The following is a 6,971-nucleotide window of genomic DNA, read 5'->3' as shown; positions in this document are numbered from 1 at the left end:
ATATGAGAATTGCTACTCCAGCTTTCTTTTGGTTTCCATTTGCATGGAATATCTTTTTCCATCCCCTCACTTTCAGTCTGTATGTGCCTCTAGGTCTGAAGTGGGTCTCTTGTAGACAGCATATATATGGGTCTTGTTTTTGTATCCATTCAGCCAGTCTGTGTCTTTTGGTGGGAGCAATTAATCCATTTACATTTAAGGTAATTATCGATATGTATGTTCCTATTCCCATTTTCTTAATTTTTGGTTTGTTATTATAGGTCTTTTAAAGTTAAAAAGTGAACATTTCCCCATTTTCCTTACCAAATGCTTAACTATGCTACCCAACATTCTCAGCCCAAAAGTAGCATTATTATAACATGGACACAAACATCAAAACAAAAGGATTTTAAGACATAGACCCATGTTAATATTTGAAATAACTGGAAATGGTTATATTATTCTTTAAATACAATAATTGTTGAACACAATGAAATTAATGAAGTCTCCTGTGCCCAGGACAGATTATGTGAATTGTGGAGGGACAATGTTTTTATTCTTTTTGAAAAATGAACTATGTTACAAACTTCCAAAATTAACTGCTTTTTTATATTTTATTGATATAAATACAACTAATTTCAATAAGCATCAGCTACCATTCTACCATTACACCAAAGGCAAAATGGTTAAATACTAATGTGAAGTATAATTACAGAAATGCTTTCACTTCTACTAAAGTTGTCTCTAACACCATCGTATATACTTTGTACCGTTTGCTTGTAATTGATGAGATGTTTGAAATGAAGCAAAGTTGAACTTTAATCAAACTTTCATTTCTCAGTGGAAAATGCTCTCTTCATCAGAGGTGGTTGAGCCTTCCCGACATCAAACATCATTTCCAAAGGTGGGTTATTAAGAGAACACCGATCAGGTATATGGCCAGTCTGGTTATAATACTCCTTTGAGAGTGAACGGTTCCCAAGTATGTCTTGCAGTGCTCCAAAAATAGCTCCTCCCAACCAGGCTACACAATTAGTCTTTGCAGGTGGAGTATGCATTCAGAATGTCTTGGTGCTAAGTGTTTTTTATATTTTGGTTTTTCTACCAAATACCTTATTTCTGCAAGTAGTCTGTGGAGGAATCCTGGCAACACAGACGTGCCACCTATGACTACCAAATTCTCTGCTAGTTGCTTCCTAGTGTCTATTGGGCACTGCATAAGGGAATCCAATATTAAAGTGGCAACTGATTTCTCTTCATTATATTGCTCAAAAAGGATTTCCACAACCGAATCTCTGATTGATCCAAGGACATGTAAAATCTTCTCTCCATCTAATGGGTAGTCAACATTTGGGGGTGGTGAGGGACGCTCAGTATTCCCATCAATATTAAATTTTGCTGCTTGGATTTTTAGTCCACGCTTCAGATCACTAACAAAGCAAGTGTGCACTTTAATGTCCTCCAAGATACCTTCTTGAATTGAACCCATCACAGAGGGAAGGCTCTGTTCTTTAGCAGCCCCGTGTCAACAGTACATTGTTCCAATAGTTGGGTTTCCAACTCCTTGTGAAGAGCTTTTCCTCCTAGGGGGAGTGCTCCCCAACAATTTAGTACTGGGATTCCTTCATATATAGGTAACACCAAGCTTTCTCTATATCCACAATCCAGGACCATGGCAGAGTTTATCCCAAGTTTAAGAAGAGCCATTAGATGACTTGGAGCAAGCAAGACAGATGGAACCTCAAAATACTTGAAAAGAACATGAGTGAGTGTCTCTCTGAAGTGGGAAGGACATAATACCGACTCAATAACCACAACTCTGCGGTCTCTGGGATTCACCAATAGATGCCTGAAATACAGTATGTGGATGAATTCCTTTAGGTAGGAATATAATTCTTCTGTATTGATATTATATTGTACAACTTTGATAGGTTTACGCATGCCAGCTTTTTTTTTTTTTTTATCACACTAGGAATTATGCATCTTGGACCAGTTTCTCCAGCAAATCCACACTTGGTAAAAGCCTCTCCCAGGTCTATCATGACCGCCATTTTCTCTCTGCCACTCCCCAGGCCCTCGTACAGCGGCATGGTAGTAAACAAGCCAGTAAGGAGACAGGCGCTGACAGACCTTGGCTGCCAACAGCACTCGGCTCTCGGGGGGCCCATCATTCCTTTTTTATGGCTAAATAATACTCCATTATTTGTATATGCCACGTTTTGTTTATCCGTTCATCTGTTGATGGATACTTGGATTTTTCCCACCTTTTGTCTATTGTGAATAATGCTGTTATGAACTTTTGCATACAAGTATTTTTTTGAATCGCTGTTTTCAGTTCTTTTGGATATATATCCAGGAGGGGAACTGCTGGGTCATATAGCAATTCTATGTTTAACATTTTGAGAAACCACCAAACTGCTGTTATTCTGTATGCCTTATATGCCTTATAAATGCCACTAGCATCTGAAAGCAGAAGCTCTATGCTTTCTTTGTGTGACTGGCAGGTTCATACCGTCCATCTTCCTTTTTATTTATTTTTTATTTATTTATTTTTTTGCGGTACGCGGGCCTCTCACTGTGTGGCCTCTCCCGTTGCCGAGCACAGGCTCCGGACGCGCAGGCTCAGCTGCCATGGCTCACAGGCCCAGCTGCTCCGCGGCATGTGGGATCTTCCCGGACCGGGGCACGAACCCGTTTCCCCTGCATCGGCAGGCGGACTCTCAACCACTGCGCCACCAGGGAAGCCCCATCTTCCTTTTTAACAGAGGAAATCAGAACAGTCTCCTCAGTCTCTTTATTGAAATGTTCGATGAGTAGATCACAATTCTGTTACTACAGCGTTGTCTTGCTGTACTGTAGGCCTAAATAGAGGTTCTATCATGATTGAACCTTTGAACTTAAACAAATCTTAGAGGCTACTGACCATTTATTTATTTGACTAAATTATTTTGTCTGATGACAAAGAGATGCTGCATTTTATTTCTGGTATTGTAAGAAAGGTTTCATTTTGGTGAAGCATAAATATTTGAATACTAGCCTTGGTACTCAGTCGTCATGGAATATGTCTCAATGTGCCAACACAGACCAGTATGAAGTTGGTTCTTAAAGGAATTTATTTGCACCTGAGGATATTTTTAAAATTTTTCTCTTCTTGACTGGCCAGAAATTTTGACATAAAAAAATCCATTTTTAAATCAACCAACCTTTGAGAGTGAATCATTAATGTGGACTTGAAGCATTAAGAAAGTTTAAGTTGAAGAGAAATCTAGATCTACAACCTTACTGAAGTAAAACTGTTCCTTCATCTTACTAAAATCTAAGATGATTTCTAAAAAAAGTTGTACAGCTCTCAACAGTAACCTCATTTACTCTGGTCAACATATCAAATGCTGGGGCTACTGGGACTAAAGACCAAGTGAGAAACTGATGTCCTACTAAAAGACTGAACATTAAGTGCCCCTTGGGACATTGAGAATAATTCTGGTTCAATTCTATTAATGTAAAGCCCAGGAAACCCAACAGAACAGAAGAAGAAACAGAGGAAGAAAGTAGATGTAGTCCAATTCAGAATGATACAATATCTTTTTTTTACTTGTGTAATAAAGAGAACACCCAATATGGCTTCAGAAGACCTGTCTGAGCTTGAATTCCATCTCCATCACATACTACTTGTGAGACTTTAGGCAAGTAACTTTACTTTTCTGAGCCTCGGCTTCCTCTTTTGTAAAATAAGGATTAAGAAAATCTCTAACAGAATTATTGAGAAGATCAAAGTGCTTTTCATATTGGAAAGCTCTATACCAATGGTTCTCAAGTGAAGATAATTTTGCCCCCACAAGACAACTGGCAATGTCTGGAGACATTTTTAATTGTTACAATTGGGAGAGGGTGAACGACTGACATCTATTGGGTAGAGGAACAGGGATGCTGCTGAACATTCCATAATGCACAGATCCGCCCATCACAACAAAGTATGACCCATTCTAAAAAGTCAATAGTTCTGAGGCTGAGAAACCTTGCTGTATATTATTACTTACTTTTATGCAGTGAGCTGCCAGTGTTTTGACTTCATTGCTGTATTTTTGTCAGCAGTTCAGGGTCTTACTAAGAGGTTTCTTCTTCAATCAAACCCCAAGTAATGTAATCACAATAACTGCCACTTTAAGTACATGGTTTTATCTAGTTTATCACTATTCTCTAATCAACATGCACCAGTCACATGTCTATAGAGAAAGAGTAATAACCTATGACTTGGAAATGCTAAACCCTAGACACCTGACTTCTTTAACTGTATCATTTAAGAGCTTTACATAGATGATGAACTCTACACGAAATGACGAAGAGTTGTAGGTACCAACAGGGGGACAGTAGCCTGGTATTCAAGCAATAACTGGCAAAATAACTCTGTGGGATTAGGTTGAATACCCGTGCATCTGCTCTGTGAGCAGTCATTAACAAGGTCAGAGAATACCTTAGGAACCCACAGAAGCAAAACAGCTATTTGACTAAGTTCTTTGACTTATTAGTATAGTTGTCTCAGTTTCTCCCTCTGAAAAATGAGACTTGGAAAGGGGAGTCACAATCATGAATGAGGATGGAAACTCTCTGATACCAGCTCTCATCAATGCTGTGGCTACTGAGGGGACAGGACAGTATGTCACCCTTTCCTATCCAGGTGAAGAACCATGAAAAAATAAAAGTACATGCATTTTTCATATGCTCTGGATGTATGGTGTCTTTGCACAGGATTATACATGAAACAGAAAATATACCGTCTCCAGATTACCACTGAAAAGTCCAGTTAGTTTAGTCAGTTAATACAATGGTTTGAAAAAAAAAATCAAACCTATTCACAGTAGCTGTTTGACTCAGACTGTGTCTGAACATATAAACTGATCTGACTGGCTAAGTCAGTCAATGGTTAATGAAGCTGGTGAATAGAGATCATTTGAAGCATCATTTGATGATGCTCTTTTAGTCTCACAGAGATGTAACTTTAACCTGACTCTAAGTGAATCACAAAATTTGTATCTCTCAAAAATTATACAGGCAATTATGAATACCCCAATTAATAAAAAGAGAAATGCCTTTATTTGCTCAGTGGACAGGGATATGAAAAAAGGAAAAGTGCACATGCTATTCAATAGACATATGATTAGATGATTCAGTCAGAAGTCCTATTCAAAGAGAAAGCTATTTATCCCAAAGAAATCACCCTTTGTGTTTGGTTGATGCAGAAGGTACCTTAATTTCTCTGACATATAGAGGAGGTAGGTCTTGATGTCCAAATATGCTAACAGAATGCAGGCATTTTTATACATGGTTGTCAGGTAAGGACTCAGAGCACATTTTTAAAGACTCTTGGTAGGCCACTGAACTTGGATCATTCTTAGCTAAGGTATCGAAAACACTTCAAATACTTTAAAATAAAACTAATCCATGCACTGGTATGTTGAAAACTTTTCCTATCCCCAGGGCACTAAAATAATATGCTGAACAGTAGGTGAACACCTTCTGAACAGTAGGTGAAGTATTTTTAGGCGATAGCTCCCTAGTTATAACAAGGCAAGTCAATTTTTAGGAATTAGGGATGCTAATCACAGTGTCTCAAGATGTGCATTGCTGGGCAGTGAAAAATAAGACCACAAACTGACATGACTGCAATGTGCTACGCTCCCTCGAAGGAGATGTAAACAGGAGGGAGACTTGGCTTCCTGATCCCGCCACGGCTGGATCCATCATAAAGGTCAAGATAATAGGCCACATACAGCAAAATCAACACCACTCGCTCTCCCCTAGCCTAGTAGATAAGCGTAGAAACTCAGCTTCCTGCAGCGATAAGTGGTGGCTAGCCCAGGTGGAGGAGGAGAAGGTCTGAAAATATGCATGTAAGAACACAAGGCACTGTAACGATGCCATCAAATTTAGCATTAAATATATTTTACAATCAATTGAGATACCATAGATTGCCCCCAAACATGCATGAGATACTTCCAGGGTTTTACCAGACTGCATACTCTTTCATGTTTATGCCTCTCTAGTGTTTTTGGACTTTAAAAGCTCTCAACACTACAAATGTACTTGTGTTAACAAATGAAACTGCAATAAATGCAATTTCTGGTTTAATGCCATCATTAAAGTATGACTATTTGAGATTTCAATTTCCCTGAAATGTCCAAATTAGTCTTACAACCCAAAGCTAAGGTAGGCATTGACTAAAATAAAGGGTGTCAGAAAATTCACATAAAAGTAAAATAACTGAGTTACTAAAAGTTGCCAAATAGATTAAGAGTTTCATATCTAATAGGAACTTATTGCAGAGATGATCAAAAGCATGTATTTATTTTACTTTTTTGAATTTTGTTTATTTTTTATACAGCATGTTCTTATTAGTTATCTATTTTATACATATCAGTGTATATATGTCAATCCCAATCTCCCAATTCATCACACCACTGCCCCACCCCCCGCCACTTTCTCCCCTTGGTTTCCATACGTTTGTTCTCTACATCTGTGTCTCTATTTCTTCCTTGCAAATAGGTTCACCTGTACCATTTTTCTAGATTCCATATATATGCGTTAATATACAATATTTGTTTTTTTCTTTCTGACTTACTTCACTCTGTATGACAGTCTCTAGATCCATCCACATCTCTACAAATGACTCAGTTTTGTTCCTTTTTATGGGTGAGTAATATTCCATTGTATATATGTACCACTTCTTTATCCATATGTCTGTCGATGGGTATTTATGTTGCTTCCATGACCTGGCTATTGTAAACAGTGCTGCAATGAACATTGGGTGCATGTGTCTTCTGAATTATGGTTTTCTCTGGGTATATGCCCAGTAGTGGGATTGCTGGGTCATATTGTAATTCTAATTTTAGTTTTTTAAGGAACCTCTAAACTGTTCTCCATAGTGGCTGTATCAATCTACATTCCCACCAACAGTGCAAGAGGGTTCCCTTTTCTCCACGCCCTCTCCAGCATTT

The 6,971-nt window shown here is 38.3% G+C and overlaps 1 pseudogene across 1 annotated transcript; it reads right to left on the bottom strand.

The window, feature by feature from the left end:
• Nucleotides 1–809: 809 nt before the first annotated feature.
• LOC309822823 (actin-related protein 10-like) lies at nt 810–2,081 on the bottom strand (annotated as a pseudogene). The gene has a single exon. The product of its transcript is annotated as an actin-related protein 10-like (transcript).
• Nucleotides 2,082–6,971: the final 4,890 nt, after the last annotated feature.

This window comes from Grampus griseus (assembly GCF_964374135.1).
Source record: "Grampus griseus genome assembly, chromosome: 5".
Lineage (NCBI taxonomy): Eukaryota > Metazoa > Chordata > Mammalia > Artiodactyla > Delphinidae > Grampus > Grampus griseus.
The sequence above is the reverse complement of the archived record's forward strand: the minus strand, read 5'-3'. Positions and strand labels throughout refer to the sequence as shown.